The sequence below is a fragment of the Macaca mulatta genome, chromosome 10 (genome assembly GCF_049350105.2).
Source record: "Macaca mulatta isolate MMU2019108-1 chromosome 10, T2T-MMU8v2.0, whole genome shotgun sequence".
Taxonomy (NCBI): domain Eukaryota; kingdom Metazoa; phylum Chordata; class Mammalia; order Primates; family Cercopithecidae; genus Macaca; species Macaca mulatta.
The window spans coordinates 86966685-86994064 of NC_133415.1; the positions used below are offsets into that span (position 1 = coordinate 86966685).

Consider the following 27380-nt stretch of genomic DNA (forward strand, 5'->3'; position numbering starts at 1 on the left):
CCGCGCCCGACCGAGAGGGATTATTTTTGATAGTGGCTGCTCCCGACTCCAAGCTGTGGGCACTGAACTAGAAAGCAGTGCTGAGAGAGAGAACTAGGAATAAATGACACTGGGAAATGGGAAATTCAGAGAAGAAAAAAAAATCTTACTTTCCTCTCCTGAAAAAGATGCGCTTTGCAAGGTTCATCTTTTCATCTTTTAATCTGGTGAGTCTCGAAATTTTTAGTCTTTAGGCTACTTAAGCAGAACAAGAGTCTCACCTATTTACCAGATTAAATACAGAAGCAAGCAGACAAAAAACACCTTTGAAGTGTTTTCGCTGAATCTCTTGTGATTATTTGTAGCTCCTTTCAAAAATATTTGCTTTGGTGCATTTAAATTTTGTCTCAAATCTGCAGTGGAAAATATGTTTCAAAGGGGAAAAAAAAAGAAAGAAGAAAAAACCACCCAACACACTGTGAGCCCTGCATTTAGACTCAGCCCACTGAGCAGCTGGAAGAATTTTCGCAGACCCACCGGAGATCCCTGGATTCAACTATTGTGTAAAACCATTGATCTAAAAACTACATCTTGACTTCAGAACACTTCTTTTCATCTGGAATTATCTATTATTGACCACAGAGAGCAGCCACTGACGATTTCCTGGAACAAGGCCCTGTATAGAGAGAGGTGAGCTCCAGTGAGGGAAGAAGAAATTTCTTTCGCTTTCTGAGTGGGTGCTTTGGTACAGTACAATATCTATGCTATAGTAATATATCGGTGGGCTCAACTTCTCCTTCTCCACTTTTTCCTCTTTCTCCAGCCCCCTCCTTCCTCATCATCATCTTCTTTTGTTTGTTTATTTGCTTCTTCCATAGTAAAACTTTCTGAAAGCCGATGTGCCTGGATGATTTTTGCCTGGTACGTTCTGCTAATTGGAGTTCCAGAATCACAGTTTCTTGCTTGGGTGCAGAATTTTCAAAAGTGTTTAAGTGCCTAAATTATTGTAGTGGTGGCTGGCCACTGCCCATGCCTTGTAGACAGGCAGCTGAGAAGGTACCAAAAAAAAAAAAAAAAAAAAAAAAGGCTGCAGGTCTGTACCATTCACTGTACCAGAATGCAGAACCCTACTGAGCTGCTCCTCATGGAAGGAGGAGCCATGTTGTACTGAGCTGACAACACCGGCAATCGAAAGAGCAAACCCGGGGCATAAATGGAACCAGGCCCTGGAAGCGTTTGGTTGGGAGTCTCCCTTTGGTCAAGCCTTTCCTTTGGTCAAGTGGCTCTGTGAAAATAAAGAAGAATCTGATCCAGATGAAGGTAAGGAGTTCATCTGCATCTCCTCTTCTCAAGCCACAGGGATCTCATTAAGGATCAAGGCACTTACACTGATGGCTTCACTTTGGGCCCAACCTTCAGCAGGACAGCCCCATGCAAAGATAATTACCAGGAATGGTGGGCTCATTACAGCCTTGATCTGGTCACTCCAACATACTGTTAGACAGATGTCAGAAAACTGACTGACATTTACATGAAAGTGACTAAATTGCAGGTTGAAGGATTTGGTTTCAGCCTCTGTCAGGTTGAGGCTTTGAAAAAACAGAATGTTATGCCTTCAGGAAACCAAATACCAGATTCTGTTGCTTTGGAGCTCTTGCAAATTCAAGCACATAAGGACATGTATAGCCAAAATTGAGACAATTACTTTTTTTTTTTTTTTTTTTGCTGGACTAGCTCGAGTGAGGAACAATTACTTTTAACAGTCTATTTTACGGTCCAGCGCAGTAACCCCCGTATATTGTAACTGGCTCTGCGTTGGAAGGCAATCTGGGAAAGGGCCTGTTTCTGCTTCTTTGAGACAGCCTGCAGGAAACTTCAAAGTTAAAATAACATAAAACTTGCCATATCTTGGTTCCACTACGAGTGTTTCTCTTCTAAGCACTTCCGCCTATGAGAATTCCAGCAAAGATGCCATTACAGTCCAGCACGGAGAAATAAAAGGAGCCAAGTGTTGGGCAAAAGAGATAAGGAACCAGAGCCAGAACTCTCACTGAAACGGGAGATTTTTTTTTTTTCTTTTTTCTCTTTTCTTTTTGTTTTGAGACGGAGTCTCGCTCTCGCCCAGAGTACGGTGGCCGGATCTCAGCTCACTGCAAGCTCCGCCTCCCGGGTTCACGCCATTCTCCTGCCTCAGCCTCCCGAGTAGCTGGGACTACAGGCGCCCGCCACCTCGCCCGGCTAGTTTTTTGTATTTTTTAGTAGAGACGGGGTTTCACTGTGTTAGCCAGGATGGTCTCGATCTCCTGACCTTGTGATCCGCCCGTCTCGGCCTCCCAAAGTGCTGGGATTACAGGCTTGAGCCACCGCGCCTGGACAAAAAGGGAGATTTCTTATAGAAAATAGGAACTAAAAAGTTGAGATGGCTGGGAGGAGGTGCGGGCAGTATGTCATCTTTTGAAATAAAAAAGAGTACGATTCCTAGGGGAAATGTATACAAAAAGACTGTGAGTTGAGAGAAAACTGACTTTAGTTTTGTTGGGGAGATTTATTCAGATTTTGGGAGGAAATTGGAAAGAACTATAAAGCTAGGGTCTGTAATTAGTTCCCACACCTGTGTAGACAGTTCTGAGGGGTGAGATGCTCCCTGGAGCCCTGAGAGGTCTGCATTTTGCTCACAGGGCAGCTGTCTTGAGGAAAAAGATGAAGAATGGGAGTGTTATGGGGGGCATACGCCCCTCTGATGGTCACTACAAAGGTAGGATCCAGCTGTAAATGGCCTCTAGAGAGCCACCAGTTCCGTCTCCATCTGTTCCCCAAACTCGTGCTTACGGATTTGATATTCAGGTATTTTTCAGAAGAATGAGCTTGAAGCAAAAATACTGAACTAAAACATTCTTTAAAAAAAAAAAATTCAAAACCACAATTTGAATCTTGTTTAAAAGATGGAAGGATGAGAATTGTGATTCTCTTGGCTTGTTTAGAAATAGACATAGCAGGTCGGGTGCAGTGGCTCAAGCCTGTAATCCCAACACTTTGGGAGGCTGAGAGGCAGGTGAATCACGAGGTCAAGAGTTTGACACCCGCCTGGCCAACATGGTGAAACCCTGTCTCTACTAAAAATACAAAAATTAGCCAGGTGTGATGGCGGGTGCCTACTCTGGAGGCTGAGGCAAGAGAATTTCTTGAACCCGGGAAGCGGGAGTTACAGTGAGCCGAGATTGCGCCACTGCACTCTAGCCTGAGCAACAGAGCAAGACTCCGTCTCAAAAATAGAAAAAAAGGAGTAGCCATACTAGACGGGATCCCAGGTGTTATGCATTTTCACTCTTCCCTCGGGTTATCCTCATCTCAGCTGCCTTCAGAACTTGTTCAACACAGTTAGTAATTAGGCTTTTAGAAAGAGGAGAAGTATTTATGTAAAATTGCCTGCTTACGTCCTGTAGCTGCACCCCCTGTGCGTCCAGGGAAGCGTACGCAGTGACCTTTGAGTGGGTATCTGCTTATTTCGTGGTAGAACTGACTTAAAGCAGACTCCTAGTCCTTGGCGTTACTCTAAGTTAGGGACAAATTTCTCATCCTCAGCATTATTACAAATTAGGGACACAGAGAAAACTTTGCTGGCTCCTAGTGAAGGCATTCACTGCTTGGAACCCAGACTCGGCAAGATCATGCAGCCTGACCACTGGCTGTAGTGCACCAAGCTCATGATCAGGAATTAGGAGACCAGATTCAGGTCTTGCATCTGCCTATAACTACCTGTGAGACTTTAATCTATGTATTGACCGCCTCAGGGGTTCCATCTTCCTATGAATCAAATGGGAAAACAAAGACTCGCCTCCTCTAGTAGCAAGAATTCTTGTAGATACCATGACAGGTTAAAAGTATTTGCCATAGCCGGGGAAGAGAGAATGGGTTCAGACCCTTGATGTTGTGGTAGCTAACTTTTTTACTTGATTGATTTTTTTTTTTTTTTGTGACGGAGTCTCACTCTGCTGCCCAGGCTGGAGTGCAGTGGCGTGATCTCAACTCACTGCAACCTCCGCCTCCAAGATCTGCTTCTGTATTGCCTCAATATTAAATAAATTCAAGCAATTCTCATGCCTCAGTCTCCCAAGTAGCTGGGACTACAGCCACGTGCCACCACACCCAGCTAATTTTTGTATTTTTAGTAGAGACGGGGTTTCACCATGTTGGCCAGGCTGGCCTTGAACTCCTGACCTCAGGTGATCTGCCCACGTTGGGCTTCCAAACTGCTAGGATTACAGGCGGGAGCCACCGATCCTGGCCATTGCTTAATGTTTTAAATCTTCATCTTCCATTTTCCTGGGCTCCTAAATGACCTGGATACACTTTTATTTTCTTTTTTATGTATTTATGGATGTATGTATGTATTTATTTATTTTTCAGAGACAGGATCTCCCTCTGTCACCCAGGCTGGAGTGCAGTGGTATGATCATTGTTCACTGCAGCCTTGAACTCCTGGGCTCAAGTAATCCTCCCCCTCAGGTTCCCAGGTCGCTAGGATTACAGGCACACACCACCATACCCAGCTGATTTTTAGATTTTTTGTAGAGATAGGGTCTTGCTGTGTTGCCCAGGCTAGTCTCTAACTTCAAGTGAACCTCCCACCCCAACCTCCCAAAGTGCTGGGATTATAGGTCTGAACCACCATGCCTAGCCCCTTATTTTCTTGTAAGTTTTTATTGATATAAAATACACTTACAGAAAAGTGTTCATATCGATGAATTTTAACTATGTGAACACACTCAGAAAACCAGAATCTAGATCTAGAAACAGAGCATTACCAGCACCCAGAAGGCTCCTCATTCCCTCTTCAAGTCCCTGACTTCTAACACCATAAATTAAGTTTTGTCTGTTTGGGGGCTTTATATGTGTGTGTAGGGGTTTTTATGCCTGACTTCTTTTGCTTAATATTAGGTTTGTGAGATTCATTTATGTTGTCTATGGTAATATTTTATTTGTTCTCATTATTGTGTGGTATTACATGAATTAATACCACAATTTATTTATCCATTTGTTTATCCACAATTTATCTACAATTTACATGGATAAATGCCACAATTTATTTATTCATTGTCTTATTGATGGACACATGGAGTGTTTGCCGTTGGGGGCTATTACTGAACAGAAGCACTAGGAACATTTGTGAATGCTTTTGAGTGCATTTCTATCTAGAAGTAGAATTGCTGAATCATAGGACATGTGTGTTCCGCTTTTACAGATATTGTCAGTTTTCCAAAATGATTGTATCATTTTACACTCCCATCAGCAATGTCTGAGATTTGTTTTTTCTTACATCCTCATCAAGAGTTGGTATTGTCTGTCTTTTACATTTAGCCATTTTGATGGGTGTATAGTGGAATGCTTCTTTATTTTAATTTCTATTCCTTGAAGAGTAATGAAGTTTAGCACCTTTTCACATATTTATTGGCCTTTTGACTATCCTGTTTTGAGAAATATCTGTTCGGATTTTGAACCTGTTTCTCTACGGGGTTGTCTGACATTTTTATTGACTTGTAAGCATTCTTTAAATGTTGATATGAGCCCTTTGTTGTGTACATGTTGCAAATACCATCTCCCACAAGGCTATGTTGAGTCACATTGCAGCTTCAGACAAAAAAAAAAAATATATATATATATATATAGATTCCTGTGTTTATTTTAAATTTTGATATTTTGTTCAGCATGGATTTTTTTGCATTACATTTGATTTTTTTAATATTGCATCAGATTTTTATTTCTCCTGATTACTGAGTTTTTTTTTTGTCACCCCCTTAAAGAACTGTATCCAAGGCAAGAGCTTCACTTGCCTCCCTGCAGTCCTGGCCCGTCTCATTCTGTATCTTGCATTTTCATGCTCTTTATAGAGTGTATTTGATGAAAAGGAGTTTCTAATCTAATGAAGTCCAAATGTTCAAGCTTTTCTTTTAAGATTAGTGTCTTTTCATTTGGATCACATTTATGCGGTTACAAAAATAAAGATTTGATTTTGGTCATTCTTCAGATGTTTGGCTCTGAATGAGTTAAGCTGAAGTAACTGGCTCCTTTTTTAAAATGTTGTGCCATCATTTCACCTGATGAGCATTCTTGGCGCCTGCTAGATATTGTTAGGTCCTGAGGCTGTAAAGAGGTCTTCAACAGGATGTAAAGCAAACTTAATTGTAATTACCTTATTCAGCCCATTAAGAAATACAGTACTAAAGTTTTATCTCTAGTCTCTCAAATTGGCATCCCTCAAATTGGCATCTGGTAATGTACATTGTGAGGTAGACCGATAATCAAATGACAGTGCAACATCTTACCAAGAAGTAAATATGACCTGAGTGTCCTATAAATAATGTAAGAGCAGGTTTTGAAGTTTGGAGAGCTGTTTTCTCATTTCACATACACTTGCCCCAAATTGTAGTTTTTGAAGTTGCGTGCATTATTACATTAACAAGCATTTTGTGTGTATGTAGTAGTTACTTTGTACTAAGAGAACTTGCTTTGGGGTGCAATTAAACAATAAACTGATTTTATTTGGGAGAAACAGGGAAGGGTGCACTTACTAGCAACGTAAGCATAATTTTTCAGCTTTTGCCCTTAAAGTTTTAATTAAGGTTTAAATTATAATTCAAAAATGTTAGACATTCTGTATCTTTTTGTTCAGCATGGCTTTAATTCCCCCCCCCCCTTATGGTTTTTTACATTTGGACACACAGTTTATGCTTTTTAGATTTTGGTTGCTATTTTGTCAAAATAAGTGTTAGCTGTGTTTCAAACTTGATTTTCTTTCTTTCTTTTTTGCCACCAGAATGTCTTATTTAAAAAGAAAGCTAAAAGTATACTTCTAAGTCAGAGCTTCTATTTTGGTGTAAAAGTTTTTACTTTTTTACTTTTAATTTTTTACTTCACATTGAATATAGCCAGACACCCAAGAAGTCTGATGGCCACCTGAGTGCAGGTGACAAGGACCTGACAGAGTCCATGTAGGGCTTTAGATTTGGACACACAAGAGTTGATAACTTCCTTGTGAACTCCTTGCCTGATCTAAACTCAATATGGATTCTGACTGTGTTTGAGTGATCATCTTCAAGGTTAAACCTGTTGGCAGTTACCCCTTTACACAAAGTGCACAGTGGGAATCGAGAATCTGTAGGGTTAATTTTGGAGCAGTGGCTTATACCATTCACCTCTTTCATTTTTCTTTTTTTTCTGACTTATCTCACAGATAATGAGACCTTAATAACAAATAGGCGTGAAAAAATTTCACATTGAAATGATACAAACATTTGATGTAATAAAACTTTGTTGGCTTGATATTTCTTTTTTTTTTTTTGAGACGGAGTCTTGCTCTGCTGCCCAGGCTGGGGTGCAGTGGCCGGATCTCAGCTCACTGCAAGCTCCGCCTCCCAGGTTTACGCCATTCTCCTGCCTCAGCCTCCCGAGTAGCTGGGACTACAGGCGCCCGCCACCTCGCCCGGCTAGTTTTTTATATTTTTTAGTAGAGACGGGGTTTCACCATATTAGCCAGGATGGTCTCGATCTCCTGACCTCGTGATCCGCCCATCTCGGCCTCCCAAAGTGCTGGGATTACAGGCTTGAGCCACCGCGCCCGGCCGTTGGCTTGATATTTCAAGGAACTGAAATCTAGCAATCTTACTGGAGAGACAAGAATTGGTCTCCAGCTGCCTTTGATATATTTGGGTGTGAGTGGAGCCGGAGCCATATACCTGGAAGGAACGTGGTTTGTCACAACAAAGAGGATTTTTTTTTCTTCAAACTCACATGTGGCCTAGGTTTCAAATTCTTTGCCGCAAGACCGATTTGCTTACATTAACTGGAGTTCTGTAGAAGATACTGGTGACCTAAGCTAAGTTGCACTCAACATACTCAGTGTCAAGCTAATGAGGTTCTGTTATAAAGCTTCTACTTTTAATCTGAGAGAAAACATGTTCAGGGCTTCTAGAACACTAAAAATTTTGGCTTAAACAGTGTTCAGTCTGGTGTCAAACTTCCAATGGAATTCAAATTCACATAATCTGAAGTTTGTTCACAGGTTATCCTAATAGAATAATTCTTCATTTTGTTCTATTGAGCTGTCTTAAGGATTTGTTTCAAACAGCTAAGTTACTTGATTAAAAGAATGATAAAATTGTAAAAAAAAAAAAAAAAAAAAAAAAAGATTAGTGCCTTTTTAAAATCCCTTATAAGAAATTTTGTCTTACCCAGTCTTAAAGATATTCGATCTTATATCTTCTAGACAGCAAGCACTGTCCACTTGAACTTTCTGCAATAATGGAAATATTCTATATCTGCATTGTCCAAGATGTAGCCACTGAATGGCTATTGACTACTTGAAATAGCACTAGCCACATATGGCTATTGAGCAACTGAAATGGTACATATGGTCTACGGCCATACCACCCTGAAATATTTTACAGATATTGTCAGTTTTCCAAAATGATTGTATCAATCTTTTCTGAAATAGTACATATGATGAAATGAATTTTAAATTTTATTTACTTTTAATTTAGATGAATTGTGGTGAATGGCAATGTAGTTCTGTTAATGTTGTTGCACCTGGAATTGATTTTCAGGTATCATGTGAGGTCAAGTTTCCCTTTTCTTAAATTCTGTATGGATATTCAATCAACCCAGCATCATGTACTGAAAACACTATTAATTTTCCACTTTATTAATCCATTGTCTATCTAATATGTGTGTGTTGTTCTGGAATCTCCATTCTTTTCCATTTGTCCATTAGTCTATCTTTCTGCCACATGCACCCTGTTTCCATTTCCTGCAACTTTGCAATAAGTTTTGATATATGGTAGAATAAGTCCTTCATGTTTCTGGTCTTCCCCAAGATTGCCTTGGCTATTCTTGAACTTCTGTATTTCCACATAAACTTTATGATAACTTTATAAATTCCAGCCAAAAAAAAACCCTGCTGGAATTTTTATTGGGATTACATTAAATCTGTACATCGATTAATATGAAAGTCTTTACAATACTAATTTTTCTGATTCATGAATATGGTATATCCCTTCACTAGTTGAAGTCTTATTAAAATTTTTTGATAATGTTTTATAGTTTTCTATGTAGAAACCTGGCATAACTTTCATTGGATTTATTCCTAATTATTATCTATTTATTTTATAAGTGGCATATATATGCATATTTTATATATATATATTTTTTGAGACACAATTACACTCTGTTGCCCAGGCTGGAGTGCAGTGGCATGATTTTGGCACACTGCAATCTCTCCCTCCTGGGTTCAAGTGATTCTCATGCCTCAGCCTCCCAAGGAGCTGGGATTACAGGCACCTGCCACCATGTGTGGCTAATCTTTGCATTATTGTAGAGACAGGATTTTGCCATGTTGGCCAGGCTGGTCTTGAATGCCTAACTTCAAGTATTCTGCCCACCTCGGCCTCCCAAAGTGCTGGGATTACAGGAATGAGCCAATGCACCCAGCCTTATAAGTGGCATATTTTAATTTTAGTTTTAATTAATTAATTTCTTTTTTGAGATGGAGTTTCACTCCTTTTGGCCCAGGCTGGAGTGCAATGGCACAATGCTGCCTCACTGCAACCTCCGCCTCCTAGGTTCAAGCAATTCTCCTGCCTCAGCCTCCCAAGTAGCTGGAATTAGAGGCACACACCACCATACCCGGCTAATTTTGTATTTTTAGTAGAGACGGGGTTTCACGATGTTGGCCAGGCTGGTCTCGAACTCCTGACCTCAGGTGATCCACCCGCCTTGACCTCAAAGTTCTGGGATTACAGGCGTAATCCACCATGCCCAGCCATATTGGCATGTTTTAATGTTCATTTTTAGTTGTTTGATACTGGCATATTGACATAATAATTAAAATTTTGCATTTACCTTGCATACAGCAACCCTACTCAATTAACTTAATAATTCTTATAGTTTATTTATAGATTCACAATCATGTAGTGGAGTGTGTAGTGATTTCTTTCAGATAGTTGTTTTTTAAATTCTTTTTTTTTTTTTGAGATGGAGTTTTGCACTTGTTGCCCAGGCTGGAGTGCAGTGGTGCAATCTCGGCTCACCGCAACCTCTACCTCCCGGGTTCAAGCGATTCTCCTACCTCAGCCTTCCGAGTAGCTGGGATTATAGGCACATGCCACCACGCCGGTTAATTTTGTATTTTTAGTGAAGATGGGGTTTCTCCATGTTGGTTAGGCTGGTCTTGAACTCCTGACCTCAGGTGATCCACCCACCTTGGCCTCCCAAAGTTCTGGGATTATAGGCATGAGCCACTGTTCCTGGCCAGTTTTTTAACTTCTTTTTCTTGACTTAATTGGACTGGGTAAAACCTTAAGAACAATGCTGAAATAAAAGTGAAAATAACAGGCATCCTTATCTTAGTTCTGATAGAAAGAAAGCACTCAATAATTTCAATTAAATATGATGGTTGCTGTAGTTTACTTTTTGTAGTTACTCTTTATCAGATTGAGGAATTTTTCTTCTAATTCTAATTTGATATAATTTTTAAACATTAACAGATGGTGAATGTTATAAAATGCATTTTTCTCATTAATTAAAATGAGCCTGTGATATTTACACTTTATTCATTTTATTTATTTTCTTCTTTTATGGATAGGTAATAGTTGTACAATTTATGTGGTACATGTGATACTTTGATATGAGCATACAATGTGTAATGATCAAATCAGGATAATTGGAATATCCATCACCTCAAGCATTTATCATTTATTTGTGTTGGGAACATTCCAAATCTACTCTTCTAGTTATTTTGAAAGGTACAATAAATTATACTTAATTGTACTCAACCTATTGTGCTACAAAATAAAGTGTGTCTGGAATTGGTGGGTTCTTGGTGTCGCTGACTTCAGGAATGAAGCTGTGGACCCTCACAGTGAGTGTTACAGTTCTTAAAGATGGTGTGTCTGGAGTTTGTTCCTTCAGTTGTTCAGATGCGTCCAGAGTTTCTTCCTTCTGGTGGGTTGGTAGTCTTGCTGACTTCAGAAGTGAAGCCATAGACCTTCGCAGTGAGTGTTACAGCTCTTAAGGGCGGCACGTCCAGAGTTGTTCGTTCCTCCCAGTGGGTTCATGGTCTCGCTGGCTTCAGGAGTGAAGCTGCGGACCTTCGTTGTGAGTGTTACAGCTCATAGAGGCGGCACATCTGGAGTTGTTCATTCCTCCCGGTGGGTTTGTGGTCTTGCTGGCTTCAGGAGTGAAGCTGCAAACCTTCTTGGTGAGTGTTATAGCTCAAAAAAGTAGTGCGGACCCAAAGATTTACTTCGCAGTAGCAAGATTTACTGCGAAGAGTGAAAGAACAAAGCTTCCACAGTGTGAAAGGGGACCCAAGCAGGTTGTCACTGCTGGCTCAGATGGCCTGCTTTTATTCCCTTTTTTGGCCCCACCCACATCCTGCTGATTGGTCTGTTTTACAGAGTGCTGATTGGTGCATTTACAATCCTTTAGCTAGACACAGAGTGCTGATTGGTGCATTTACAATCCTTTAGCCAGACACAGAGTGCTGATTGGTGCATTTACAATCCTTTAGCTAGACACAAAAGTTCTCCTTGTCCCTCCCAATTAGCTAGACACAGAGTGCTGATTGGTGCATTTACAATCCTTTAGCTAGACAGAAAAGTTCTCCAAGTCCCCACCTGACCCAGAAGCCCAGCCAGCTTTACCTCTCACAAGGTCTTATTTCTTCTATTCTAATTATATTTTGTTTTGATTTGATTTTTGAGACAGAGTGTTGTTCTGTCACCCAGGCTGGAGTGCAGTGGCACCATCTCGGCTCACTACAACCTCTGCCTCCCAGGTTCAAGCGATTCTCCTGCCTCAGTCTCCCAAGTAGCTGGGATTACAGGTGCCCACCACTATACCAAGATAATTTTTTTGTGTGTGTTTTTAGTAGAAACGGGGTTTCACCATGTTGGCCAGACTGGTCTCAAACTCCTGGCCTCAAGTGATCTGCCTGCCTCAGCCTCCCAAAGTGCTGGGATTGCAGATATGAGCTACCATGCCTGGCCTCTAATTGTATTTTTGTATTTATTAACCAACCCCACTTTATCTCTTCCTCCCTACTACCCTTCCCACCTTCTCAAAAACACCATTCCATTCACCACCTTTCTGATAACAATTTTTTTAACTCCACATGAGTGAGAATATGTGACATTTATCTTTCTGTGTTTGCCTTATCTAACTTAACGATGACCTCCAGTTCCATCCATATTGTTGCAAATGACAGAATTTCATTCTTTTTTAATGGCAGAATAATATTCCACTGTGTACATATACCACTTTTTTGGTTTTTTTTTTTTTTTGAGATAGTCTCGCTCTGTCACCCAGACTGGAGTACAGTGGCATGATCTCGGCTCACTGCAACCTCCGCCTCCCGGGTTCAAGCTATTCTCCCGCCTTAGCCTCCCGAGTAGCTGGGATTACACGCGCAAGCCACCACACCTGGCTAATTTTTAAATTTTTAGTAGAGACAGAGTTTCACTATATTGGCCAGGCTGGTCTTGAACTCCTGACCTCGTGATCCACCCGCCTCGGCCTCATAAAGTGCTGAGATTACAGGCGTTAGCCACCGCTCCTGGCCCATATACCACATTTTTAAAATCCATTCATTTGTTGATGGACACTTAGGTTGATTTCATATCTTGATTATTGTGGATAGAGCTACAATAAACATGGGAGTTTTTTGATATACTGAATTCCTTTCTTTTGGATATATACCTATCACTGAGATTGCTGGATCATATGGTAGTTCTATTTTTATTTTTTTGAGGAATCTCTATATTGTTTTCCATAGTGACTGTACTAATTTATATTCCCATTAACAGTATACAAGCATCCCCCTCTCTCTGCATCCTTACCAGCATTTGCTATCTTTTAAAATTTCTTTTCCTTCCTCCCAAACATTACTGCTGATATTTTCTGTCTTTTTGATAATAGCCATTTTAACTGGAGATTAGATGAAATCTCACTGTGGTTTTGATTTGTATTTCCCTGATGATTAGTGATATTGACCATTTATTCATATGCCTGTTGAACCTTTGTATGCCTTCTTTTGAGAAATGCCTGTTCGTTTTTAAATTGGATTTTTTTTAACTAGTGAGTTGAGTTCCTTACATATTCTGGTTATTAATCCTTTGTCAGTTGACTAGTGTGTAGTGTGTATTTTTTCCCACTCTGTAGGTTATCTCTTCACTTTATGGATTGTTTCCTTTGCTGTGCAGATTTTTGCCTTAATATGATCCCATGTGTCCATTTTTGCTTTGGTTGCCTGTGCTTTTAAGGTCTTACTCAAGAAATCTTTGCCCAGACCAATACCCTCAAGCATTTCCACAATGTTTTCTTCTAGTGGTTTCATAGTTTAAGTTCTTACACTTAAATTTTTAATCCATTTTGATTTGATTTTTGCATATGGTGAGAAATGGGGGTATGGTTTAATTCTTATTCATATGGATATCCAGCTTTTCCAGCACCATTTATTTATTTATTTTTATTTTTATTTTTTTGAGATGGAGTCTCGCTCTGTCGCCCAGGCTGGAGTGCAGAGGTGCGATCTCAGCTCACTGCAAGCTCTGCCTTCTGGGTTCATGCTATTCTCCTGTCTCCTTCCAAGTAGCTGGGACTACAGGCACCCGCCAGCATGCCTGGCTAGTTTTTTGTATTTTTAGTACAGACAGGGTTTCACTGCGATCTCAATCTCCTGACGTTGTGATCTGCCCGCCTCGGCTTCCCAAAGTGCTGGGATTACAAGTGTAAGCCACCACGCCTGGCCTCCAGAACCATTTATTAAAGAAATTGTACTTCCCCTAGCATATTTTCTTGGTATCTTTGTCAATAATGAGTTGACTGTAAATGTGTAGATTTGATTCTGGGTTTTCTATTCTGTTCCACTGGTCTATGTATCTGTTTTTATGCTAGTGCCATGCTGTTTGGGTTACTATCACTTTGTAGTATAATTTGAAATCAGGTATGTGATGCCTATAGTTTTTTTCTGTTTGATCAGGATAGCTTTGGAATTTTAGAACTTTAAGAAATATTTTTATGAAGAATATCATTGGTATTTTTGTTTGTTTTGTTTTGCTTTTGAGACAAGTTCTCCCTGTCACCCAGGCTGGAGTGCAGTGGTGTGATCACAGCTCACTGAAGTATCTACCTCCTGGGCCCAATTAATCCTCCTGCCTCAGCCTCCTGAGTAGCTGGGATTACAGGTGTGCACCATTACTCCTGGCAAATCTTTTTATTTTTTGAAGAGACAGGGTCTTACTGTGTGCCTAAGCTGACTCAAACTCCTGGGCTCAAGTGATCCTCCCATCTTGGCGTCTCAAAGTGCTGGAATTATACACATGAGCGATACACAGCACCTGGCCTTCATTGGTGTGTAGATAAGGACTGCATTGAATCTGTAAATCACTTTAAGTAGTATGGACATTTTAACAATATTGATTCTTCCAATCTATGAACATGAGATGGCTTTCCATTTTTTGGTAACCTCTTCAATTTCTTGAATCCATGTTTTATAGTTTTCATTGTAGAGATCTTTCACTTCTTTGGTTGTTTATTCCTAAGTTTGTTTTGTTTTGTTTTTCTGTAGCTATTGTAAATGAGATTGCTTTGTTTTCTTTCTCAAATGGTTCACTGTTGAAATACAGAAAAGCTATAATACTAATTTTTGTATGTTGATTGTGTATCCTGCTACTTAATTTGTTTATCAGTTCCAATAGTGTTTTGGTGGAATCTTTAGGCTTTTCTAAACATAAGATCATATTGTCTGCAACCAAGGACAGTTTGGACAGTTTCCTTTCCATTTCAGATGCCCTTTGTTTCTTTCTTTTGCATAGTTGCTCTGGCTAGGACTTGTAGTACTGATGATAGCAGTGGCCCATCTGGAGCGGCTGCTGCCATCATTCCAGCTGCACATTGCACAGAGCCGGCAGGAGCCAGCAACAAGTGGGAGCCCTACCCCTTCCAAGTTGGTGGAGTGGGAGCTCTCCAGGTGCAGCTGCTGCACCAAGTCGTGGCTGCAGACTCAGGCCTCTCACTCCACAGAGCAGGCAGGAGGCCTGCCCTCAGGGGTGCAGCTACAGCTGCCCAAGTCGTGGCTACTGACCTGGGCCTCCCTGTGCTCTTGGGTGGTCCAGGAGCAGGCAGGAGCCCCACCCTTCTGGGTGCAGCTGCAGTCACCCAAGCCACAGCTGCAGAGCCAGGCATCTCTGCACTCTTGGCAGGCTGGGAAGACACCCCCCACCGCCCACCAGGCTCAGAGAAGTCTGCTCCCATGGCCTGGCCTCTCCCTGCACCCAGCACCCACTCCAATCTTGGAGTAAGGTTGGGACTGGGCCCAGGCAGTGTTGCAACCCAGCCGGGTGGGCACACATTTGAGGCAGTGTTGACATGACGGTCCCCTGCTGCCTTGGGCCCCTCTGGATTTGGGGCACCAATGAGAATGGGAGGGAAGCTAAGGAGGGGCTGAGGGCAGCTTGGTGTTGGCCTGCAGGTGTCCCTTGGCATGATAACCTGGATGTCATGGACAGCAGTGGGAGGCAGACAGGCTCCTGGGTGGAAGGGAGGGCCTGAAGGCTGGGAGCCTGCTTGCCAGTCCCACAGACCAGAGTGGGAAATAGTGGTGCCTTTTCCCAGCCCACCCATGGCTTCCCATGGACCAATCGGTGCGCACTTCCTCCCTTTTGAGACCCATTTCAGCCAGAAAAGCCCCCAATTCAGCCAGAGCTGAGCAGATTTTGGGACAACCAGCTGCAGAGAGGAGCTACCCACTCCAGGGCCTCCTCTGAGCCACTTTGTCACTCAGTAAAGGTCCTCTTCACTTTGCTCACTCTCCATTTGCCTGCACATCTCATTCCTCCTGCACGCAGGTCAAGAACTCAGGACCTACCAAATGGTGGGACTGAAAGAGGTGTAACACAAACAAGACTGAAATGCCCCTTGCTCACCACATTGAGGGTGAAGAGAAGGAAAGAAGAACTGTGGCCCTTTAGGGAGCCCAGACCTGGGAACTCCCTGAGCCGGCGCTATGACTCTGTCTTTGGGGCCCTGTGACTCCTGGAGTCTCCAAGCTTCTGGGAGCCACCACATTCCCCAGTGGCAGGCATGGAAGCTGCTTGCAATGTGCATGGTCCAGTTGCAGCCTCACAGAGTCAGCACCCACATCAGTACCTGGAGCTGCCTGCCCCATGGCAGCAGCTGACATGCCTGACTGTGCGCAGTGGCCAGACCCCCATGCTTGCTCACTCACACACCTGCTGCCACTCCATGCCTGGCTTGCCCTTGGCAGGCGTGGGATCCAGGCCCTTAGTGTGGGCTGAGCACAGCCTGCCAGGCTGAGTGGGCAGAATAAGACCAGCAGGTCTGAGCAAAACTCAGGCAAAGGTGCCACCAGCCACAGAGGTTCCCAGCCAGAAAAGCAACACCCCAAGGATCCTGCAACAGTACTAGGTTGAATGAAAGTGGTGAAAGCAGTCGTCCTTGTCTTGTCCCAGATGTTAGATGAAAGGCTTTCAGTTTTTCCCCATTTAGCATGCTGTTAGCTGTGGGGGCCTTATTCATTTTATGATGAACCACAGTGACTGATTTGTTTGAATGGTAACTTAATCTTGTATTCCTGGAATAAACCCAATTTGGTCATGGAGTATTAGTCCTTTTATATATTGCTAGTTTGGGTATGCTAATATTTTGGTTAAGATTTTACATTTATATTAATTTTAAAATGTGACATGTAATTTTTCTCTTGTAGTGGTCTCTCTCTTTTTTAAAGAGACAGGTTTTGCTGTGTCACCAGGCTGGACTATAGTGGCTTAGTGGCTTGACTATAACTCTCTGCAACCTTGAACTCCTGAACTTAAGCAATCCTTCTGCCTCTGCCTCCCAGGTACCTAGGACTACAGCAGCATGCCACCATGCCTGGCTAGATTTTTATTTAATGTTTTATAGAGACAGGGTCTCACTGTTGTTGCCCAGGCTGATCTCAAACTCCTGATCTCAAACGATCCTCCCAGTTTGGCCTTCCTCAAATGATCCTCCCACTTCGGCCTCTCAAAGTGCCAGAATTATAGGTATGAGCCACAGTGCCCAGCTTCTCTTGTAATGTTCTTATTATGGTTTGATATAAAAGTCATGTTAGTGTCATAAAATGAGTTGGAAATTCTATCTTATTTTAGTTCTCAAGAAGAGTTTGAATAAAATTGGTATTTTTTTCTCTTTGAATGTTTAGATCAACCCACTGGTGAACAACATCCAAGGCTGTCACTTTCTTGGTGTAGAAGTTTTTGTTCTTGTTTGTTTGCTTGCTTGCTTGTTTGTTTGTTGAGACAGAGTCTCGCTCTGTCACCCAAGCTGGAGTGCAGTGGCATCGTCTCGGCTCACTGCAACCTCTGCCGCCCGGGTTCAAGCAATTCTCCTGCTTCAGCCTCCCTAGTGGCTGGGACTACAGACGTGTGCCACCATGCCTGGCTTAATTTTTGTATTTTTAGTGGAGATAGGACTTCACCAGAATGGCCAGGCTGGCGTCAAACTCCTGACCTCCAGTGATCTTTCCACCTCGGCCCCCCAAAGTGCTGGGATTATAGGTGTGAGCCACCATGCCCGGCCTAGAAGTTTTAAGTTATTGATTCAGGCTAGGTGCAGTGGCTCATGCCTGTAATCCAAACACTTTGGGAGGTCGATGCAGGAGGATTGCTTGAGCCTGGGAGTTTGCTTGAGCTCAGGAGTTCAAGACGAACCTGGGCAACATGGTGAAACCCTATCTCTACCAAAAAAAAAAAAAAAAATACAAAAATTAGCTGAGTATGGTGACACACACCTGTAGTCCCAGCTACTTGGGAGGCTGAGGTGGGAGAATCACTTGAGCCTGGGAGGTTGAGGTTGCAGTGAGCTGAGATCACGCCACTGCAGTCCAGCCTAGGTAGCAGAGTGAGATTGTGTCAAAAAAATTTTTTTTAATTTAAAAAATGAATTACTGATTTTATTTCTTTCAGATAAGGATTGTTCAGATTTTCTCTTTTTTCTTATGTCAGTTTAGGTAGTTTGCATTTTTCCAGGTATTCGTTCATTTCATCTAAATTTTCAGGTTCTCTAAAGAGATATTCAGAATATTCTCTTATTATCTTTGTTATATCTACATAGTGACTTTTTAATTTTCTATTACTGATTTCCATTTTGTGTTGAGAACATATTTTGTATGATTTCTGTCCTTTGTAATGTATTTAAGCTTGCTGTATGGCTCAGTGCATGTTCTATTTTGGTTCTATACACACTTTAAAGAATATATATTCTGCAGTTGGTGAGCAGTGTTCAATTAACTCAGTAAGGTCAAGTTTGCAAATTATGTTAAGTCTTTTACAGCATTAAATATTTTTATCTCTTTATTACTGTGGGAGGAATATTAAAATCTCACATTTTAAAAAGTGGAATTGTCTATTTTTCTTGTAGTTCTGTTCATTTTTGCTTTATATATTTTGAGACCATGTTATTAGCTACAAATACATTTGGAACTGTTATATCTTGCTGTTGAGCTGATTTTTTTTTTTTTTTTTGAGATGAAGTCTCACTCTGCTGCCCAGGCTGGAGTGCAGTGGCACAATCTCTGCTCACTATAACCTCCGCCTCCCAGGTTCAAGCAATTCTCCTGCCTCAGCCTCCCAAGTAGCCAGGATTACAGGCACATGCCACCACACCCGGCTAATTTTTGCATTTTTCTGTGGATATGGGTTTTCACCATGTTGGCCAGCCTGGGTTTGAACTCCTGACCTGAAGTGGTCCACCTGCCTTGGCCCCCTCAAAGTGCTGGGATTACAGGCATGAGCCACCATGCCCAGCTGTGATTTTTTATTGTTATGCAGAATCCTCTTTATCTATAGTAATGCTTCTTTCCTCAAAGTTTACTTTGTCCGATATTTGTTCATCAGCTTTCTTTTGGTTTGTCTTTTTAGGTTATATCTTTTTCCATTCTTTTACTTAAAATTATCTAAATCTCATAGTTAAGGGGTATATTTTATAAGCAGCATAAAATTGGATTTTGTTATCCAGTCTGTGGTAGTCATAATAATGCCCCCCTCCAAGATGTATTAGTCTAAGTTCTGCAAAGAAACAGAAGAAGATATACATATATATTATAAGGAATTGGCTTATATGATTATGGAGGCTGGCAAGTTCTAAATCTGCGGAACTGATGTCCTCGTTTGAGTCTGAAGTCCAGAAGCTGCTGTAGAAGCAGCAAGAGCCGATGTTCCAGTTTGAAGGCCATTTATCAGGAGAATTATCTTTTACTTGAGGGAGGATCAGCCTTTTATTTCGTTCAGGCCTTCAACTAATTGTATGAGGTATGTCCACATTTCAGAAGGCAATTTATTTTACTCAGTCTAATGACCGAAATGCTCATCTCATCCAGAACACCCGCACAGAAACACCTAGAGTGATGTCTGACCAAGTATATGGGTACCTCATGGCCTAGTCAAATTGATACATAAAATTAACCATCACAATGGCGTAAACCCGGGAGGCGGAGCTTGCAATGAGCTGAGATCCGGCCACTGCACTCCAGCCTGGGCGACAGAGCGAGACTCCGTCTCAAAAAAAAAAAAAAAAAAAAAAATTAACCATCACAGATATCTACGTTCTATCCCTGGAAACTGAATATGTTATCTAATCTGGCAAAAGGCACTACACAGATGTGATGAAGGACCTTGAGATAGGGAGATTATGCTGGATTATCTGAGTGTCCTTATAAGTGAAAGAGGGAGGCAGACAGTCAGAGCCAGGGAGAGATTTAAAGATGCTACACTGCTGACTTTGAAGATGGAAAGATCTATGAGGCAAGGAACGAAGATGGCCTCTAGAAGCTGGAAGAGGCAGGGAATAGATTCTCCCCTAGAGGCTCCAGAAAGAATACAGCCCTCGCAACATCTTGATTTTAGCCTATGAAATCTATTTTGGACTTCTGACCTCCAGAACTGTAAGATAATAAATTTGTGTTGTTTTAAGCCACTAAATTTGTGGTAATTTGTTATAGTAGCCATAGGAAAGTAATGCACAGTCTGACAATGTTTAATTTTAACCCATTTACATTAATGTAATTATTTATTTGAACTTAAATATATCATCTTAGTATTTGTTTTTATTTGTCCCACTTGTTTTATGTTTCATTTCCTTTCCTTTTTTCCATATTTTGGACTAATTAATTTTTAATTTTATTTACCCTATTAGTTTATTAGTTATACACAATTTTTTTTTTTTTTTTAACTGGGCACCCTGAAGGCCAGGTGCAGTGGCTTATGCCCAGCACTTTGGGAGGCTGAAGCAGATGGATCACTTGAGCTCAGGAGTTTGAGACCAGCCTGGCCAACATGGTGAAACCTCATCTCTACAAAAAATACAAAAAATCAGTCAGGCATGGTGGCATGAGCCTGTAGTGCCAGTTACTCAGGAGGCTGAGGTGGTAGGATCACTCAAGCCTGGGAGGCAAAGGGTGCAGTGAGCTAAGATTGCACCATTGCACTCCAGTCTGGGTGACAAAGTGAGACCCCATCTCAAAAAAAAAAAAAAAAGGACGTGATCCTTTAAAATGGGTGCCCTGGAAATTACATCATGAATCAAATAGAAACTTTTACTATTTCCCAGGCAATGCAAGGACCTTAAAACCCTTTAAGTTCAATTACCACCCAACAGACACACACACACACATGCGTGTGCATACGCATTCTCTTTGTGTTCTCATTGCCATATATTTTTATTTTATTTTATTTTATTTATTTATTTTGAGACAGAGTCTCACTTTGTCACCCAGGTTGGAGTGCAGTGGCAGCGATCTTGGGTCACTGCAACCTCCGCCTTCCGGGTTCAAGCAATTCTCCTGCCTCAGCCTCCTGAGTAGCTGGGACTACAGGCCTGTGCCACCATGCCCAGCTAATTTTTGTATTTTTAGTGGAGACAGGGTTTCACCATGTTGGCCAGGCTGGTCTCGAACTCCTGACCTCAGATGATCTACCCACCTTGGTCTCCCAAAGTGCTGGGATTACAGACGTGAGCCACCGTGCCTAGCCTCATTGCCATATATTTTCATTTTATATATATTTTAAGTTCTACAAAATGTTGTTATTATTGTTGTCAGTGCTGTTGTTTTATACAATCATCATTAATTAAGATTTACCCACTTTTGTTAACTTAATGTTGTTCTATATTTCTTTTTTCAGTTTTGTGCTTCCATTGAGATAATTTTCTTTCTGCCTAAAAAATACCATTTAGCATGTCTTTTAGTATAGGTCTATGGGTGACAAATTTTTCTCAGGTATTATTTGTCTGAAATTGTCTTTATTTCCACGTTCATTTATGAAAAAATGTTTTTGCTGAATGTAGAATCCTAACTTAGTTATTTTCTTTCATTTTGAATATATCATTCCATTATTTTCTGACTTATGTTGTTTCCTTTGAGAAATTAGCAGTCAGTCTTACTTTTTGATCTTTTGCAAGTAAACTGGCTTTTTTCTTGTGCTACTTCTAAGATTTTTCTCCAAGTCTTTAGCTTTTTATAGATTTACAGTCATATGCCTAGGTGTACATTTATCCTGCTTGGGCTTTGTGGCATTTCTTGAATCTGTAACCAGATAAAGATATCAAGTATATAAAGCTTTGGTACATTCTCAGTAATTGTCTTCTCAACTATTGCTTGTGTCCCATTTTCTCTCTCTTATCCTTCTAAGATTATAACTGCTTACTATGTCCTATATGACTTTTACATTCTTTTCTGTATTTTTCATCATTTTGTAACTCCATGTTTAAGTCTGTGTATTTTCTTCTGAATTTTCTTTCATTTCACCAATTTTGCTTTAAGCTGAGTCTAATTTATTATTAAACTTTCCTAATAGATTATTCTTTAAATTTTTATTTGTAAATAATTTCAAAACTTAAAGAAAAGTTGCAAGACTAGTAAGAAAAATTGCACAAACTCCCATACACCCAGTCTCTGATTGTTAATACTTTGTCTCATTTGCTTTATTATTGTATGCCTGTGTGTTCACTCTCTCTTTCTTCAAATGTGCACACACATGCATACACACGCACACAATTTTTTTTACACATACAATTTGAGAGTAAATTTCATACATACACATTATGACCCTTTTCTACTAAATATTTCATTGTGAATTTCCAAAGAATAAGAATATTATCGTAAGTAACCATGATACAGTTGTCACTTCTATAAACTTATTTAGTATATTTTAATATTGATGCAATACATTAGCTACTGTCTATTTTACAATTTTAACAATTAACCCAATATTGTCTTATATAGTATTTATTTTCCTTCATTACAGTCTCCTTTAATCTGGAGCAGTTCCTCAGCTATTCTTTGTCTTTTATGACATTGACATTTTTGAGGAAAAAAAAATTCTTCTTTTGTGTGATAGAATTCTTTTTGTTTTTTTTTTGACAGAGTCTTGCTCTGTTGCCCAGGCTGGAGTGCAGTGGCGCAATCTCAACTCACTGCAAGCTCCGCCTCCCGGGTTCACGCCATTCTCCTGCCTCAGCCTCCTGAGTAGCTGGGACTACAGGCACCTGCCACCATGCCCGGCTAATTTTTTGTATTTTTAGTAGAGAGGGAGTTTCATCATGTTAGCCAGGATGATCTCGATCTGCTGACCTCGTGATCCACTTGCCTCAGCCTCTCAAAGTGCTGGGATTACAGGCGTGAGCCACTGCGCCCAGCAATAGCATTCTTTTAATTTTGAGTTTATCTGATGTTTTCTCACCTGCCCTTATTAATTTTGATCGTTCCATTGAGATATTTCCATACTTTACCCTTATAACTAATAAGCAATCTGTAGGGGAAATAGTTTAAGAAGATGCATATATCTTGCATGTATTGATGATTCTTACTTGAATCAATTCTTACTATGATGGTTGCAAAATTAAGATTTTCCAACTCCAGCACTGCTTTTGAGTGAGTGTAGGACTTACCAGTCAGCGCTTGGCACACTACTATAAGCAAGAATCCTCCTAGAATGTTTATCCCCTCCAAAACCCACTTTAAACTTAGTTGCCATTGTAACAGTGTCAAGAGGTGAGACCTTTAAGAGGTGATTAGGCCATGAGGGCTCCACCCTTGTGAATAGACTAATGCTGCTATCATTATTGCAAGGTGGGTTCACCCTTCTTGCTCCTTCTACTCCATCATTTCTTTATCCTTCTGCCATGTGATGCCTTCTACCATGTTATGACATAGCAAAAAGTCCCTCACCAGATGCCAGCCCTTCTATCTTGGACTTGCCAGCCTCCAAAACTGTGAACCAATAACTTTCTTTTCATTATAAATTACCTAGTCTGTGGTATTCTTTTATAGCAGCACAAAACAGTCTAAGACAGAAAGTTGATGCCAGAGAGTGGAGTGTTGCTATAACCAACACCTGAAAAATGTGAAAGTGGCTTTGGAATTGAGTCATAGGTAGAGACTGGGACAGTTTTGAAGTGAATACTGAAAAAGTCTGTATTGCCATGAACAGAACATTAAGGGCAATTCTGCTGAGGGTTCAGAAAAAGAGGACAGCTATAGAGAAAGTCTGAAACTTCTTAGCAATTACCCAAGTGATTTTGATCAGAATGTTGTTAGACATATGGACAGCAACAGCAATTCTGATGAGGCTGAGGCAGGAGAATCACTTGAACCTGGGAGGTGGAGGTTGCAGTGAGCAGAGGTTGCAGTGAGCAACCTCCAGCCTGAGTGACAAGAGCGAAACTCCATCTCAAAAAAATAAAGATTTTCTCTGTCTTCATACATGTCTGCTTCCCCTTTGACCTTCTCTATCAAGTTATGACACAGCACAAAAATCCTTGCCAGAAGTCAGGGCCGTGTCCTTGAACTTCCCTGCCTGCAGAACTATGAGCTAAATAAACATCTTTTCTTACATGAAAACAAAATTTTTAAGTAAAATAAAAATAAATAAACTTATTTTCTTTATAAATTACTCAGTCTTGGATATTCTGCTATAGCAATACTGAAAGGACTAAAATGGATAGTTTTGCTTGTTCTAGAACTTAATATAAATGGAAACATACATTATGTATTATTGTGATCTGTCTCATTTTACTCAACATAATGCTTTTGAAATTCATCCATGTTGTTACTTATATCAGTAGTTCATTCTTATCAGTTATAATATTTCGTTGTATACCACCATTTATTTATCCATTTTCCTATTGATAATCATTTAGATTGTTTCCAGTTTTGAGCTATTATGAATAGTGTTTCTGTGAATATATTGTTCAAGTATTTTTGTGGACATACATTTTGTTTCTCTTGGGTAGATATGTAGGAATGAAATTGCTGACCGTAGGATAGGTGTATATTTAACTGTATAAGAAACTGCCATTCAAGACCAGCCCGGGCAACATAGCAAGACCCCATCTCTATAAAAAGAAAAAATAGCCAGATAAGGTGATGTGCACCTGTAGGCCTAGCTACTCAGGTGGCTGAGGTGAGAGGATCAGTTGAGCCCAGGAGATTAAGGTTACAGTGAGCTATGATCATGCTACTGTACTCCAGCCTGGGTGACAGAGCAAGAGCCTGTCTCCAAACAAAACACACTAAAAAGCTCTGCCAGTTCTCTAAAGTATTTGTACCATTTTATGTTCCTATGAGAGTTCTGGTTGCTTTACATCTTTGCCAATATTTGGTATTGTTTGCCTTTTATATTTTAGCCAGTCTAGTGGTATCATATTGAGGTTTTAATTTGCATTTGTCTTAAGACCAAGAAGACTGGCATTTTTTTTTTCATATCCTTATTAACCATTTGTTTATGTTTTGTGAAGTGTCCAAGTCTTTTGCTCATTTTTCAGCTGGCCCATTTATGTTTTATTATTGACTTGTTGTTTATATGCTCTATGCTCTTTTGCCAGATACATATATTAGAGGAACTTTCTCCCATTTCTTTCTTTTTTTTTTTTAGATTTCACTATGTAAAATTTATATATATAAAAAAGTATAACACTGGAGCCTAAAACCATTCTCTTTTGTAGAATACATATTGGCATTGAAACAGTTTAAACAAATGAAATGGCTATCTATAAAAACTTAGTTTTGTTTGTTGTATTCCCCGCATACTTTGTGTGTCTTCATACATAAAGAAAATTTTCAAACATTTTATATTCAGCAATTTTTTTAAAAGTACAGTTTTTCCACTGCTGTGGTCTTTATAAAGGACTTTACTTAAATTTTCAAATAAAAAAGAATTAAGGTTCTAGGATAACTGTGTGTCTTTTAAGAGCATCTTTATACAGAACAATTTGGACTGGCATGCAGGCAACTTCTTTTGTTGTTTCATAGCTGTATTAGGAAAATTACACCCATTTGACAGAAAAATCCCAAAACATATACTGCAATAAGCTCAAAACAATGTGAAAAAGACCAGTGTGAATGACACACAAAAATCGCTTTTTTATAAATTAACTGGGATTCCTCATCAGGAAGTAGACACAGGGAAATCCAGTCCTTAGGGCTTTGCTCTCTGGAAGAACACCTTTAAGTAATTTTTTTTCTTTTTTTTTTTTTTGAGACAGAGTCTCACTCTGTCACCCACACTGGAGTACAGTGGCGCAATCTCGGCTCACTGCAAGCTCTGCCCCCTGGGCTCATGCCATTCTCCTGCCTCAGCCTCCCAAGTAGCTGGGGACTATAAGCGCCCGCTACCACGCCCAGCTAATTTTTTGTATATTTAATAGAGACAGGGTTCACCATGTTAGCCAGGATGGTCTTGATCTCCTGACCTCGTGATCCACCCGCCTCAGCCTCCCAAAGTGCTGGGATTACAGGCGTGAGCCACCATGCCCGGCCTTAAGTAATTTTTAAAAACTTTAGCATCAGACTGCCGAAGTGCTTGACAAAACTCCTGAATTATTTCTGGAACCGCTTGCAAGGAGGGCAGGTATTCTTGTTGAAGATACTGAACACATTCTGGGCCTCGTTTGAGATGAATTGTTTTCAGTGTCACTGCACACTCAGATAAAGCCAATACTGTTGGTGCATCTGCCAGGTCAAAGGTTTGTTTTAAAGGTGCTAGGACACATGCAGGGACAATGTGCTTATAAACAAAATCAGCAAATCCCACTGGTCCATCTTTACCTCCCCAGAGTTCTTCCAACTTTGAGAGGACGATAAAACATGTTTTCTGTGCAGTTGGATCTGGATATTCAACTGCTCCTTGGATAACAGTAATCAGCACTTTTCTACATTCTCTGCACCTTGATTTGCTGTAACTTCGCGCATCCCACTGCCTGGGACTGTTCGCAGGAAAGCAAAGTAACTCCTTCGCAACATCTGCTTCTCTAAAGCAGCAGACTGGTCATTTTCTTCCACTGGCCGGAGCAGCACTTCAAAAACTGCATGAAGCAGGGGCATGAACATCTGTCGTAAAAACGGGGATACCTGTATCTTGAATTTGTCCATAATCTGGTTGATAAGAGGAATGAACTCCTGGAGGTCTTCTGCTTCACAATCTTTGAGCATATGTTCTGAAGCAGATGGGATGAAAGGAAGAACTTCTTCCTCTGGGCAAATAATCATTCGATGAAGGAAAGTACGTACTCCACTTCTGAGAATACCCTTGTGTAAGGGACAACTGAGGGCCGGCAAGAATGTCTGTAAACAGTTCAGATAAACTTCGGAATGGCCACATTGTTTCACAGTCTGCTTGTTGCTGAAAGCGTTACTGGTTCGACTTGCAAATCCAACAGCATGGTTGAGACAGTCTGCTAGAGAGGCTTGCCTTTCTTCATCTTGTGCCAGCATCAACTTTTCTAACAGAATTTTAAACTTTTCCATTAGTGGAGTCAACAGATTACTCATTAAGGCTTGTCTCCATTCTGCTGGGTATCACTATTAACAATCAGCATTCTTGGCCGGGCACAGTGGCTCAAGCCTGTAATCCCAGCACTTTGGGAGGCCGAGACGAAAAAATCAGCATTCCAGCTGTCTCATAAATAAAAAGTTGATCATCGCTGCTCAGTAAGGACTGGTGGCCATTCTCAGGCGGAGAAAGCTCTAATAAATCTTGTATTCTATTCAAAATATCCTCAATGAAAGGATTCATTTGCTTATTGAGAGATCTGACAAATCTAGAAAACGGGTAAGCCGTCCTGCTCCGAACTTTTGCACTGGAATGCCGCAGACCTCTGTGATCTAAGAAAGCCATTAGTACACATGGAATGTGCTGAGGTTCAGCTATGAAAAACTTTCATATCTAACAGTTTCGAAGAACTCCAAAGTCACAGATGTATGCTGATAGGAACTGATTCCTGATGTTACCAGAGTTCACATCATATCCTGCAAACCACTAGCTTTTGAAACATCACCTGAGAAGTGAGCACCATGA

At 40.7% G+C, this 27380-nt stretch overlaps 1 protein-coding gene and 1 pseudogene across 1 annotated transcript in view; one reads left to right on the forward strand and one right to left on the reverse strand.

The window, feature by feature from the left end:
• Positions 1-466: 466 nt before the first annotated feature.
• Positions 467-27380, forward strand: part of ASIP (agouti signaling protein) — an 85885-nt gene continuing 58971 nt past the window's right edge. Inside the window, exon 1 of the mRNA XM_015149181.3 lies at positions 467-669. The gene's annotated coding sequence lies outside the window, so the exon portion shown is untranslated. The remainder of the gene's footprint in view (positions 670-27380) is intronic.
• Positions 2652-27262, reverse strand: LOC713192 (exportin-T pseudogene; annotated as a pseudogene).